Raw genomic sequence first — 15,903 nt, forward strand, 5'->3', positions numbered from 1 at the left:
TGCTATGTGGGTGTTCTCCAGGATAGCAGTAGAGGAATGCTGTGCCTTAATTCAAATCTTCTCTAGCAATGGTAATGTGTGGAGGGGGGAAGGGTGTGTGTGTTGGGGGGTGTGTGGGGGGGGTCAAGTTCCTAAAGAAAGAAGCTTATATGTTAGAAACTGAGTAAAACAAGATATCGGATAGGTAAACAAGGAGTTACACTTAACGAATTTACACTTAATTTAAGGATTTATATTGAAACTACAAATTTATTTGTTTGTTGAACCTGAAGACTGGTGTTAATCAAATCCGAAAAATGTGTTCACATAATTTTTCAGTTCAGTTTTTAGGAAATAAAACTATAACCCTCTTTAAAGGTATATCTTAAAGAGAAATTAAAATATATATGATATATATATATAATTAATATATATATAGTGCATGCACAAATTGATTATATACATACTTTTGTGCATATGAATTTAATGATTGGATAATTGAAATTTCCATTCTCTTCCTGCTGGCTGTTAGTACACAGGTGAGCCTAAATATACCCAAGGTAGAGCATTTCTGATATTCAAAGGGTGGGAGGGAATATCAAGCATTAGTAGGTGAGTTTTACTAGCTTAGAAGGGCAACTTTTTGAGCAATGGTGAAAAAGCCTGTGTCATAGGAGAGACTTATCAGATTATCTCTTGATACTCATTTGATTTAGGAGTATCACGTGAAATCAAAAGAAAAATTATTTTAAATACAAAATGAGAAGAAATCGGTAAAGAATTATAGAATACATAATTAGGAGGATAGAGCCTTCTAAAAAGAGTCAAATTATGCAAAAGATATAATCTGATAAGGGGCTAATATCCAAAATATATAAAAAAAACTCATATAACTCAACACCAGAAAAAAACCAAACAAACCAATTTAAAAATGTACAGAGCACCTGAACAGATATTTCCTCAAGGAAGACATACAGATGATCAATAGACACACGAAAAGATGCTCAATATCACTCATCATCAGGGAAATGCAAATCAAAACCACAATGAGGTATCACCTCACACCAGTCAGAATAGCTAGTATCAAAAGGATAAGAAAAAGCCAGTGTCGGCAAGGACATGGAAAAAAGGGCACTCTTTTGCACTGTTGGTGGGAATGTAAATTGGTGCAGCCACTATGGAAAGCAGTATGGAGGTTCCTCAAAAAATTAAAAATAGAACTATCATAAGATCCCATAATTCCATTCCTGGGTATTTACCCCCCCCCCAAAAATTAAAACACTAGTTTAAAAAGATTATGCACTGTATGTTGATTGCAGCATTATTTACAATAGCCAAGATATGGTAGCAACCTAAGTGTCCATCAAGACATGAATGAATAAAGGAGATGCATATATACAATGGGATGCTACTCAGTCATAAAAAAATGATGAAATCTTGTCATTTGCAATAATGTGGATGGACTTAGAGGGTATTGTGGTAAGTGAAATAAGTCAGTCACACACAAATACCATATGATTTCACTTACATGTAGAATCTAAAACACAAAACATATGAACAAACAGTGTCTTAAATATAGAGAACAAACTGTCAGGTGCCAGAGGAGAGGTGAGTGGCGTATGTGGTAAAATAGATAAAGGGAATCAAGAGGTACAAACTTCCAGTTATAGAATAAGTAAGTCATGGAGATGAAAAGTACAGCAAAGGAAATACAGTAAAAAATATTGTAATAATGTGTGGTGACAAATGGTGATTACAGTAATGGAGGTGATTGTTGAGAAATGTATAGAATTGTTGAATCACTATGATGTACACCTGAAGTTACTATAACATTGAATGTCAATTATACTTCAATAATAAAAATACGTAAACAAATAAAAATAAAAAGTCAAATTAATTTCAATGTGAAGGTGGAGGTGGCAGTTTTTTGAAAGTACTGATAGTTAAGGAGTACATAAAATAAAAATAGGAAGCAAAGATAACTTCAAAAAATATTTTTAATATCCTAAGTATGTGAAAGGATCCTAGATAATAGGAGAGAATTTTGATAATTCAATATATGTTCTTGAGAATTTTAAATATGAAATAAGTTGCAGAAGAGTCTTCCTTTCCTGTCTTGTGTTATTAACCCTAGATCACCTTAACATATTTTTGTTGGAGAAATATATTTAAACAAAGTTTGGCCTACATGCCATATGTTTTAGTCTGTTTTGTTTTGTTTTTTGGGTTTTGTTTTGTTTTATAGCTTATTAAGCGTGGCATCATTTTTGTCTCTTCGATCCTGATCTTAGCAGTAAAATACAGTGTGCTTTAATGCAGTATATGAACACAGAGCTTCTGAAATACAGAGTTGCTCAAAAAACTAATAGTAGCTCGCTCAAATCAAAACAAAATGTCAAAGGAATCTTTTTTGTAAGATTCAAAGCTATTTCTCCATTTCAGCTAAAAGCATATTCTCTAATTTTCTTTTGGTTATGGGAGATCATGACTTCATTTTTCATCCAATAATTTTTACTGGTTGAAAGGATAAATGGGGGTGGCATTGGGAAGGGTGATACTGAAGGCAAATGAGATATTCCAAATAAAATAATGAGGAATTCTATGAAATTCAGCCAAATAAAAATCTGTGATTCCACACAGATGGTCACTATATATCTTATATGTTCATGTTTCTACCATGCATGAATGGAACACTCTGATTAATTCCACATTACTTTACATCTTATAACATCGAAGGTGTTGATGCCTAGTGAAAAAATGCCTATTGAAAGCACAAGAATAAATTTTTTAGCTTGATTATTATTTTGAACCTTGAAAGTAGATGAAGACTGGGATGGTAGATATTGAAGCCAATGCTACTGATTGGTTTCAACCTCCTCCAACCTTGCTATGCAATCCAAGATTCTTTGAGAGAGAAACTGGAGAGGATTCTTTATAAAGTCTCCAAAATGGACTCACATAAATAGTCCTTTCAAAGTGACAAAAGGGAAAAATTACAGATTGATGATACTTAATCTTTATAACTCTTTAAAACCCCAGGAGCTGGTTATTTGACAATGAAAAGGCTTGGCGTTACATGTTTTTATAGATTCTTATTTCCTCTCTAAAATGAAATCATTCATTTTTCTGGGGCTAAAATGGTTAATTTGATTTAACAAAATTTTATTTGAATTTTGATGATTTATATTGATATATTTCCTATGACACTAATTTCTAAGTCTAGGCTTTATTCATACTTGTTTTTTGAACAATGATTTCAGCAGCAGCCATTAATAATTTGTATAATTTTTCATCAACAGTTTTATTTCTAATCTGTGATGATGGTTTTCTCTCTGATCTGGGTTCTTTACTGATCATCCGACTTAAAGTATAATTATTGGAACATTTAAAAAAAAGTATCAAAGGGTATAATTTTTTTCACTATAGTGTTTAAATGTTTTTCTTTAGTAGCTTCAATACTTTTAGCATTTTTTATAGTTTTTGTGTTAGCAAACATTTATAGAGTCTCAGCTTTGTGCAATCATTTTTTTTTTCTAGAACTTTGTGTTTTGATAAAGATGAATATAACTTGTTTCCTGCCTAGAAAGATTTTGGAATTCTGTGGGCAAAACTGAACTATAGTGTTATTAGACAGTGAATATTATCAGCATTGTGTGCATATCAGATTTCTAAATCTGGACAGTAGCATAAGAGTGATTTATTTATGCATTTATTAGTCATATTTTATTTTGAGTCATTGTTTAGAAATTTTCTAATCCTTATGGAAGTTGCAAAAATTGTATTTTGAACATCTGTATATCTTACCTAGGTGCACCAAATGTAAAATTTTGCCCATTTTGTTTGCTTTATTTCATCTCTCTTTCTGTCCATCTGCCTCTTCTGAAGTATTTAAGAATAAACTGGAGAAAGACAAAATAATTCACATAAATAATTCAGCATTTATCTCCTAAGAACATGATCATTATCCTCATAACCACAGCACGATTATCATGCTCAGGGAATTTAACATTGATATTAAATCGTTACCTCATATACAGTCATATTCAAATATCCCCAATTATCTGAATGCTCTCTCTTTTAGCTATTTTTTAATCCAAGATCTAATCAGCAATCACACATTGCATTTCATTGTCTCCTCTCTTTAATCCCCTCCAGTCCAGAACAGTACATCAGCCTTTTATTTGTCTGTTTGACACTGGCATTTCTGTAGAGTTTGGGCTAGGTGTTTTGCTGACCCACTCTCACTTTGGATTTGTCTGATTTAGATTCGGGTTAAACATTTTGAAAAGAAACATTTCATAGGTGATATTGCTGGGTTCTCAGTGTGTCACATTTGGGCGTATGATGCACGACTGAAATGCCGTGCTGGGTGTGATTTCCACTAAGCAGTGGAAATGTATCCATGAGCATCAGGAAGCCAGAGAGTAAGTAGATTGAGGGGTCATGTTTGATTCACGAGACAGAATGATGCACATTACTGCGCTACTTGGACCTATGAGTACTTGGATGTAAAGGATATATTCATGGAAGAACAACGTTTAAACAAACACTGAAATAGCTAAATGGCTGAAATCCACACAAGCCAAAGTGAAAGGTGTGTTGTAAACTTTATCATCATCTGAGCTGGATTTTATTTTTTCTAACTAAACCCATTAAGACAGGCAGGGCTCTCATCATCATTGACATCCTCATTGTGGTATTTTGATAATTACAAGAGTGAGTCAAGATATTGAACACAAATATTTTCTTCTCCTACCTGCCCCAACTTCTGGAAATTGTAGCTAAATTTTAGATAGAATGGTTCAAACTCAGAGCAAAACTGGAAAAGAAAAAGCTAGCGGGTAGGTGCGTGGGAATTGTTATTTTGTATATTTGCTAACCAGAGATTACAAATAATTTGAGAAAATAATATCCTAGTATTGCCCATATTAAAAGCAACAATAATATCAACACAACCAAAAATCAAAGCCAAATGAACTTACAACCCTCTCCACCAGTCCTGATATCTTTCACAGTACAACTTCTCACAACAGTTGTCTGTAACTACTGTCTTCACTTCATTGCCTTGCATCCTCTCCTTGCTCTACCCACCTCTTTGTCTATAGCATTTCTCTAAAACTGTTGGGCTCAAAGTATTCAGTGACCATCATCAAATGACCAGTGGTCATTTCTCTGTCTTCATTTTACCCAACTTTTCAGCAACCTTTGATAGTTGAATATTCCTTCCTACTTGAAATGCATTGTTCTCTTGACTGTTGTGACACAATGTTTTATGATTTTCCTCTTTCTTCTTTCACAACTTTTTCCTATACACCATTTTTGGCACCTTTATTTCTGCTTTGGAATCTGCTACTTCCCTCCACCACCACAGCTATTATTCTACTCCAAACCACCATCATCTCAGCCTTGGATGCTATGGTGGCCTCTTGTGGCAAACATATCCTTTCACTCCCCTAATTAAATCCCTCTGAAGACAATTCATAAAATGTAAAATAAATCCAGCCTCCATCAAGAGCTTACAAGATCTAGCATCCTTCCACTACACCACGATATTACCATGTGTGTTAGTCAGGGTTCTCCAGAGAAACAGAACAAACAGGAGATGATAGATAGATNCAAGATCTAGCATCCTTCCACTACACCACGATATTACCATGTGTGTTAGTCAGGGTTCTCCAGAGAAACAGAGCAAACAGGAGATGATAGATAGATGATAGATAGATAGATAGATAGATAGATAGATAGAGATTTATTATAGAAGTTGGCTCATGTGGTTACAGAGGCTGAGAAAGCTCACAATCTACCATCTGTAAACTGAAGAACCAGGAAGGCTGGTGGTATTGTTAAGTCCAAATCCAAAGGCCTGAGAGCCAAGGGAGCTGATGGTGTGAGTCCAGTAATCTGAAGGCCTGAGAAGCAGGAGCTCTGATATCTGAGGGTAGTAAGAAAGGATGGACATTCCAGCTCAAGGAAAGAAAGAGTGAATCACCCTTTTTGTTTTACAGCGGGTGCCTCAATAGATTGGATAAAGCCTGCTCACCTTGATAAAGGCAATCTTTACTATCTACTAAACCCAATGTTAATCTCTTCCAGAAACACCCTCAGAGACACACCTGGAGATGTTTTACCAGTTATGTGGTATCCCTTAGCCCAGTCAAGTTGACACATAAAATTAACCATCACACTATGCTTACAACGCCAATTGCCATTTTCCCCCTTAACAATTTAAACCTGGTTTCTAAATCAGAGCCTTCATACAAGCTATTTCTCTGCATCGAGTGGTCTGCTCAGAGCTTCTCAAAGCCATCTCCTTCTTATAATCCAGGTCTACCTTAGCTATTATTTTGTCAGAAACACCTGCACTGACTACTTAATCTAAAGTACGTTCCAGGCCCTGTCTTCATCCTCCCAATTGCTCTTCGAAATAGTTATTAACATTCTTGTCCCCATTTTACAGGTAGGGAAACTAGCATCAGGGCAGGTGAATCAGTTTTCCAAAGTGGTAAGACTAGCCAGCAATTGAGCTGGGATTCTCTATGAGACAGATTCCTCAACACTAACTCCTAACCATTGTTAAACTGTTGCTCATAACTGGTATCCTCCCCTTTTCTTTGTTCCTTGTAGCATTTAGACTATCTGAAAAATCTGATGTCTTGCTTGCTTATTTATTGTTCATTGCTTATTATTTATTATATAATTTCCATGACAAATTTTTAGTCTTTTTCAATATCCTACCCTACCACCTAAAATATTCCTGGAACAAAGTAATTACTGAGAAGGTGACTGATGAATGGGTCAGAGAATCCATTGACAGAAAGAAACCCCAACTGAAACATAAAGAAGATGACTGCTGTCAAGTTTGAAAGTTTCAGGTATGCTGATTGGATGACAAGGACAGGAAGATAGGAAAACATCTGCACCTTTGGTTAAAATATATATATATAAAATCAGAATGTTCAGCTAGGCTGGCTCCACATTACATCTCAGCTTCATTTTTGCCACAAGCAGGCCAGCATCTGTCTCCCACTGTGTAGTGCCTGTGAGCACTTGGGCTGCCAATTGGGTTAAGTCAGTTTCGTCTGAAATTAAAAATGACTTCTAATAATAATGCCTTTTATTTGTATAGCATTCTATATCTTAACATTTTTTACATGCAATTTTATTTACTCCTCATAATAACGATTGGAGATAGACTTTATTATCCTCACTTTAGAGATACAAAATGGAGACTTAAACAAATTAAATCGCCTGTTAAACTTGTTGGTATGTGGCATATCTGGGACTTGAACTTAGATCATCTGTTGTCAAGTCTTGTATTTTTTTCTTTTTAATTGTAATAGAGTTGCTCCTCTCATGAATAATTTCTTCTTTATTTTTTTCACCTAGGATGTCTCTTCATAATATCATTAGTGAAAGCATGTAGTCAGCTTTTAATTTGTTTTTCTATTTCATTAATTTTGCTTCTGTTCCTAATGAATTTTGGCTAACTTTTTGGTCACAAAGTCCTGTTAAATGAAATTGATCATATAATGGAATAAATACATTAACTTGCATTATTAAAGCATCATTTTAGAGAGTAAACTTGGTGGAGCAATCCATTTCTTGAATCATGTACTGAGGCATAATGTGGGGCTATAAGAAAGTAAAAATTGAATCTTTGTTTAAAAAGATAACATGATATAGTAGATTGCTTGGCAATGAAGTTTCTCAAAATATGCCTATTTGGGCAACAAAAAATGAAATATTGAAAGTAGAAGACTTTGAAAAGCAGGTATAAGATTATATCTTTTGACACAAAAACTGTGATTAACAGAATTCTATTCAAAGCTAAGGAATTAGACAAAGACTTTAAAAGCAGAGCCATACATATTAAAATTTTATGATACAAAGATTTGCTGATTTTCAGTCCCCAGTTTAAATGAAAGACCCTCTTTGCTTGAACCATAGTGATTGCAGCAGCAAATGGAATCTGCACATCTTTCTGCATGTTATCCCCAAGGTGACTGTGTCTATACTCTGCACCACTTAATTCCATGTTAGAGGCATCATGATAATACAGGAGTCGGTGTCGGAGTAAAGTATAGAATTTAATTCAGGCAAACCCGAGTTAATTTGAAAACCACTTCTGTCTTTCAAGTTCACTGACTCTGAACCAGTTCCTTAACTTCACTGAGCCTGTTGCCATTCATAAAATGGAGATCATAATACCATTTCAAATGATTCCTGTGAGAATGAATTAAATAATGAAAGTGGCATATACTGTGCTTGGAATAGTAAGTATTCTGTCAAAGCAAACCAAGTCAGCTCTCCTTGCCCACCAACTGCAATGTATCACCATAAACTAAGATGGGTTTCCCGGTCAGGAAAGCATTGACTTTAAAAGTTAAAAAAGAGGTTTTCATCTGTCTATTTATCTATCACCTATTGTGCTATATCTCTGTTACTATATTTATCATCTACCTATATAACGTCTTGTAATAATGGAAATTTCTTTCAAATGAAATTTTAATTAAAATGCTAGTATGTAAAAACAGTGTAAATACTCTACTTGACAACTGGTTTCCTCAGAAACCACTCCACAGAACTGCATGGCACTGTGGCACACAGTTTGAAAATCGCTAGGCTAAATAAGCTTTATAGGTCCTGCATCCATTGCAAAAGAGCAGAACTTTGCCACTTTAGTTTTTTAGACTTCTGCTTGTAGACACAACTGACTCCACATCATCAACAGTGTCTCAAATTTTATTGGCCTAGTCACCCAACATCTTAACGAAGGGTCTTGACACTCTCTCCAAATGAATTTTTGTGGACATCCAGGAATAAATCACATTTGATAATTACATGCGTATTCTATTTTTTTAAATAATAAATCATATTGCTATATAAACTGCATTATATATTTGAAGGTTGTTCAGAGTAGATCTCTAAAGTTCTCATCACAGAAGAAAAACTAACTATGTGAGGTGATGGTAAACTCATTGCGGTAATCATTTTGCAATATTTACATGTATCACATCATAATGTTGAACATCTTAAACTTACACAGTGTTATATGTCAATTGTATCTCACTAAGACTGGAAAAAATAATAAAATAAGAGATCAATACAGTTTCATTCCAAATAATACTTCAGTGTTTCCTAGCGGCTTTAGACCACTCCGCGTCTGTTTAAGAAGAGGCATTTTATGGCTTTTGGTGGGGAGGTGAAGATAATGCCTGGAACAAACATGCCACTGCTTTGGTAAAATCCATGTTTTTAAGTCCCATGGAAGGAAAGATAGACTTTGTTGAGAGAGAAATGATTTGTCTTAGAAACCTCAAAGTTAAATTTTGGTATCAGTAGCCAGTTCTAAATACATGTATCATAGAGTTATAGTGATCGATGAGTAGGAAGAACAAGGCTTTAATCTAAAGGAAGTTCCTGGTAGAAAGGATCAGGAAGAGAGAAGAGAGACAGCGATCATAAAGATGTAAGAGTAGAACCATTCAGATTAGGTCCAGTATCCCATTTCCATGGCTTTATCCTTGGGACACTACAAACTTTCTAAGGAAATCTGTGTTCATCATGGCTTCATGGCCCCCATGGCATGAAAAGAGTAGAGAACCAATTTCTATGGGTAAGCCTAGGTGGTGCCTCTGGGAAAACTCACAAAGAGTCCTGAGCTCTTCAGAATGGTGCAGTGAAGACAATCTGGAGTTCCTGCACTTTTTTGGTGTTTTGGAAGTGTGAAGAAAGCCAGTCAACAAGAAATTTGGGTTTTGGGTCAGGAGGACAGAACACAGTGAGGCCACTTCCAACTGGAGACAATGGCAAGGTCCAGGGATATGAAAATAAGCATAAGCATGGAATATTAGGTGAGCCAAACTATATATCAGAAAATGGAGTGCAGATAGACACTGGAGTTTGTGGGCCAAGTGGAATGAGGTATTTCACTTGAAGGCTATCATGGAATCCATGTCCCTTCCCTGATTTTAGAATGCACAAAATCCTGAAGAGAAGGATAATAGCAAGGGATGAAATTAAGGGTGAAAAAGTTTCAAAATGGACTGAATGTTTTCCTCCTAGTTCCTGAACTGTGAGGTAGACAGTAACTTCAATGTTTCTGACAAATCACTTGACCATATTGAGTATCTTGGAATAGGAGAGGGTAAATGGTTTGCTGAAGGCAGCCAGAAGCTAAGAAGTTGTACTCTTTTCAGGAAATAGAGAAAGTTATATTTTAAAAAATCTGAGACAAAGTATGTAAAATTTTGTTACACTGTACTCATAAACTCACCTTCTTGTTGCTTTGCTAACACATTGGTCTCCTATTGGGCATCACATTGCCCAGGTAGAAATCAGTCTCCAACCAGTCACCAAAGTGGAACCAACCAACACAGTCACTCACTAAGTGATTCAATCCTAGCATAACGCTGTTGGGAGGCTCTTTGGCACTGTGGGGAGGAGGGAATACCTACTTTTTTTTTTTTAAGTTACCTTTGAATGAAAGGGTCTTATGGCAAAGGTGTTCATGCACAAAGTTTATAGAATGTATTGAAACTATTCCTTTAAATTTTCTTAATCACAGCCCTGTTGTTTTCTACCTAGGACCCAGACATGAACCCATTAATCTACAAGATGAATTTAAGCAATTACCACCACAATCAGAACTATTACTTCTCTCCAATAACCAAACTTTCTTTCTGGATAACATTTTCACCATGGCTGCCTTTCCCTGCCCCCCCCGCCCCCCGATGGTGAGTTTTTCCTGGGGGCGTTCTTTAGACTTCTAAAACCGTCTTGCAAGTTAGTTAGATGTGGAACCTAGTTAGACTTAAGTATTTAGTCTTCAGTGTTCAGAGATACAAACATCACCATTATTCAATCTCTACATGACAATGGTATCATGGTATATGAAGAAGAGCCCTGGACATTGAATCAGAGGACCCACACTTCTTGCATGATCTTCTATCTACAGGCAGTGTGACAACTGACAAATCATCCATCTCCCTGAGCCTTAGGATTTCCATATAAAATGCATAGTTATAATGTCCTGCATTCCTTATAGATTTGACAAAATAGCATGATCACAAATTATGTGAACACACTTTGCAAAGTGATATACTCACAGGAATTTTTTTTTTTTTTTATAACTGACCTTAGCTCACAGCATCCCTCCCTCATATGTAGTCAGAAGTCATGTGCCAATGCCAACAGATGCCCTTCCTAAGGACTGATGGAGTCTACCATATTTGATTAGGTCAAAAAATGTGTATGTTTTTAATGTAATTCACATCTAATTCAATTTTATAACAGGTGATGTTTTTTTCTACTTCCCAAATTTTGGTTCTTCCACTTAAACCTCTGTACACATTCCACAGTAAGTAGGAACAAAAGAAAATATCTTTGTTGTGGCTTAAAACAGATAATTATTCTAAATATGTTTCCCCTGCAATTTGAACATTCATGAGCAACAAGACTACTGAAATCCAGCTAAGCATTGTGATAGCTTTTTAAAAGTAATATTACTAGGCAGCATTACAGTGAGTCTTAGTTCTGCTTGGAATACTACATTTGCATGGGGTTTTTCTATTGAAATGGAATGTGTGCACATTACAATTTTTTTCCACATTAAAGAACAGAACATTCTGGCTCATTTTCATCTGCTTCACATCCCATTTATGCACAGAGATCCTATTGACTTAAGAAAAGAATAATCCATAAGGTGCTGCATTAGATGAACTTTGCCAAGATAGGCCTAAGCTTTAAAAGACACTACTCAAATTTTTCTTTGCTACTGTGTCTGTCCTGTAATGTTTATTAGTAAAGAAAGGGTTTTAGCATTCATGAAATTTTCATCCCATTCCTAAGAAGAGACATTTCCTGTATTACATCTGTAAACTGGTCGGCTTCATCAGCTTCACAGTGAGTTATGAAATTGCTAGATAGAATCAGCCTATTCTGATATTTTGACAACATAGTCGTACATACAAAGGCTCATTTGCTTACATTCAAATGTCAAAATTGCCACTATAGGAGGTGTGGTAGATTAAAAAATAAAAGCCATAGTTATGACTTCCTATATATGTCCTTTGTCCTGACTTTGGAGCTCCTCTCATCAAGAGGTGGAGTCTATTTCCCCTCCTCTTAAATCTGGACTGGCTTTGTGACTAGCTCTGGCCAGTAAACTGACGAAGGAGTGATGTGCCATTTCCAACCCCGTTTCTCAAAAGAGATTGAACATTTCTGCTCACTACCTTGGAACCCCACCCAACTAACATGTGAATAAGCTGTGAATGCTGGAGAATGAGAGGTGATGTGGAATACAGCTGAGTTAGCTTAGCTTAAACTATGTTGGACCAGCCAGTTCCCAGTTGACCCATGAGCTGACTGCTGTTGCATGAATGACACTAGCCAAGACCAGTAGACCTGACAAATCAACCAACTCACGGACTCATGAGCCACATAAAGTAGTTGTTGTAAGCCACTGAGTTCTGGGATGTTTTATTATACAGCAACAGATAACTGATACAGAAGGACTAATACTTTATCTGGGGAAAGTTATTCCTCATAGTCTTAAAACCATGACTGAAATTTCATTTTCTATAGGAAAGTTATTAAAGTCAGGAAAAAACTTTGAAGATTTGACAAATTCAAGTATGAAAATATAGCAATAAGGATGGTAATTTATATATTCACTTTGAAACTAGTCAATATTAAAATAGCAATTAAACAGATTTATAACATAAAGCTTATGAAAATAATAACATGACAGGAAAAGAGCAGGGTGAAAAAGCTGACTCATTTTTGCACAATATTCTCTTTGCATAATAAATTGTTAAGAGGTAAGGATAATCTTAAAACGAATCTTTTATCTTTAATGTAACATGTCCACTTAGAACTTTGGGCTGTTGTTTTAAATTAAAATGCAAAATGTCATCTCTTACCTAAGCACATGGATCTGCTTTCAAATGTTCATGCCATTTAGGAAGGTGGCTCAGATGGCTGATGGAAAATTACAAATGTTCTGTTCCATGAGTGCTTCCTCCCATAGTTTGCTGAAGACAAAGCCTCAGTGTAAAGTCTGGGAGTTTATAAAAGGGCCAGTGAATTACAATAATTTTTAGAGAAAATTATCTAATAGTCCATAGAAACTGCACTATACATGTCTCTTGTCCTCACATGACTATGTATGAACAGATAATGATGTGGTTGTTGATTATGATAATGTTAGTTGATTTTGATAATGATGTGATACATTCTTACACGAGAAGGAATGAAAATTTGTCTTAAATTTGACATTAATGAAACCATAGCAGTCATGGTTCACAAATCCTGGTGATTTGAAGGGGAAAAAAAGTTACTAACAATCCCTCATTGCCTTGGAACTTTCTTAACATAATTGATCTCCTGTATAAAACTGGCTGTCTGAAGAGCTGATGAAGAGCAATTGCATCTAGTTATATTCTCATGAGCTAGTATCAAGAATTCACTTTTTTTAAAAAGTCATTATTACCTGAGAGCTATTCCTTGAGAGCTTGCACATAATGGCTCATTTGCAATAGCTTCAGGAGAAGGGGGGCTTTGTGAGACATCTCTTCTCAGATATTTTAGTCCGTTGTGATCTTTTTTCTCAGTTGATGGATATTATGAAAGATTGAGTGAAAGGACTAACAGAACAACCTCTAAAAATACCTTTTGTCTCTAAAAAGACATCCTGGTGTGAAAACAAGATAGTGAATGCCCAGAATGAAATGTGCTTAAATTAGGCTGTATCTTGATGAAGTAAGATCATCTGTACAGTATTGTGAAGGTGCATCAATAACTAATGAGAATTTAAATATAGTTTCACTTTTCAAAAATGTATGGTGGTGGTTCTCAACAGGGGGTGATTTTGCCCTTGTCGGGCACATTTGGAAACATCTGGAAGCAGTGTTGATTGTCATGAGTTGTGGGTCCCACAAGAATCTAATGGGTAAAGGCCATTAGATTAGATGCTCTCAACACCTGACCATGCAGAGGACAATCCCTACAACAGTTATATAGTCCAAAATGTCAATAGTACTACTGTTGAGAAATCCCAATTTAGAACATACGTTCTTGTTCAATGCAAATTCCACGTCTTCGGTCTAGCCTGATAGACTTCCACATTCTAAGAAGGAAATATTATATAGTGCTAAAAGTGGGCTCAAGAATCAAGCCTTCTGTTTTCAAATCCTAGTTATACTAGTTATAATATTTATTTATTTATTTATTTATCCTCTCTATCCCTTATTTTCTTTTTCTTTTTTTTTAAAAGATTTATTTATTTATTTATTTGACAGAGAGAGAGAGAGACAGCCAGCGAGAGAGGGAACACAGGCAGAGGGAGTGGAAGAGGAAAAAGCAGGCTCCCAGAGGAGGAGCCTGATGCAGGGCTCTATCCCAGAATGCTGGGATCACGCCCTGAGCCAAAGGCAGACTCTTAATAACTGAGCCACCCAGGCACCCCATCCCTTATTTTCTAATCTGCTATACCTGAATAATAATAATGACTATTTCATAGAGGTACTGTGATAAAATAATTTTAAGTCAAATGCATGAAAGTGCCTGGCACATAATAACCACTCAGAAAATAATCATTGTTATTATTATATTGAAATAATAAAAGTTGGTGAAAGGTATAAATAACTCCGTGGTAGATATTTGTGTCATACTTGAACTTGTTTCTCTATGAGGGTTCAAAGTGAACCACAGAAGTTGTAATGATGATGAACAACTGTCCATTTATTTCACATATTCAATGGTAAATGCTACTTGAGTTCACTTTTTAAAGATAATTAAATTTTTATTGTTACACAGAAGTATAATCACACACACAAATGTTGTTAAGATTACTACAAACGTTGTTAAGATTACTGTAAATCTTTTTTGGAGTTAAAAGGATAACAAAGAAATATGTAACAGTAAGTATATGGGTTTGGTTCAATAAGAATTCATTGAGTAACTTCCATATAGGAGGCTGGATGCTTTTTGGAAAAGATGGAGGATTGTTCAGTTTCTGCGCCCTTGTCTTTGTTTGAGAGAGTTCTGGGGCAAAGGGAGAGCTGTGCTTGGAGAGAACTCTGAGCACAAGCAGTGTTGGGGACATTGATGAACTGTATGGCTGATGTCTGTGGAGAAATTTCTACAAGAACTAGGTGTTGCTCTAACAGAGCGTATACAACATGTGGCATTGGCTTGGGATCCTGGCAGTTGGTGGCAAAGTAACTGTTACCGGAGTCTGTAGAAATGGTGACCCATGTGCGACAGAACAGCTGAGAACACTGTCTCCTGTGATAGCATAGAAAACAGGCAATACAGTTAATAAACTTGTGGTTTTAAGTGCAAAAGCTGAGGATTGAGTAGTACTTGCTAGAGTGCCTTGTTTATAATTGATTGCATTTAAAAAGAATCTCAATAGACCCCTGTGGAATGAATGAATGAGTCTCTACATTACTCTTTAATTCAAATTCCTAATCTTTATATGAAGTATTGTCTGTTTCCTAGCTAGTCTCTTTACTATTAATCTTATTTCTAATAAGAACCTAATTTCCTTTTCACTCTCAGGGAAAATAATCTATCAAATATGCCAATTATTGCCTCACATCAAATGCTTCAGGATAGATTATATACAGTACTCCTTAGAAAGTCGTACTATAATTTGGCCTCTGCTTACCTTTTCTATTCTCCACTGTTTTCCCACATACAATCCACCCTTCAGACACAATAAACTCCTTTTTTTTCTACAGCTCCATGTCTATACATGAGAAATTTCCATAGTTTGAAATTGCCCTCCTCAGTTTTGCCTAGAAGATAGTAGCCACTTACTAAATACTTGTAGACTTAAATTATGAATTAATATATGGATATAAAGCTCCAAAGAGGAAACTATTATACTCATTAAAAATATCACTCAGAGGCCAC

Source organism: Ailuropoda melanoleuca, chromosome 15, assembly GCF_002007445.2.
Source record: "Ailuropoda melanoleuca isolate Jingjing chromosome 15, ASM200744v2, whole genome shotgun sequence".
NCBI classification, from domain to species: domain Eukaryota; kingdom Metazoa; phylum Chordata; class Mammalia; order Carnivora; family Ursidae; genus Ailuropoda; species Ailuropoda melanoleuca.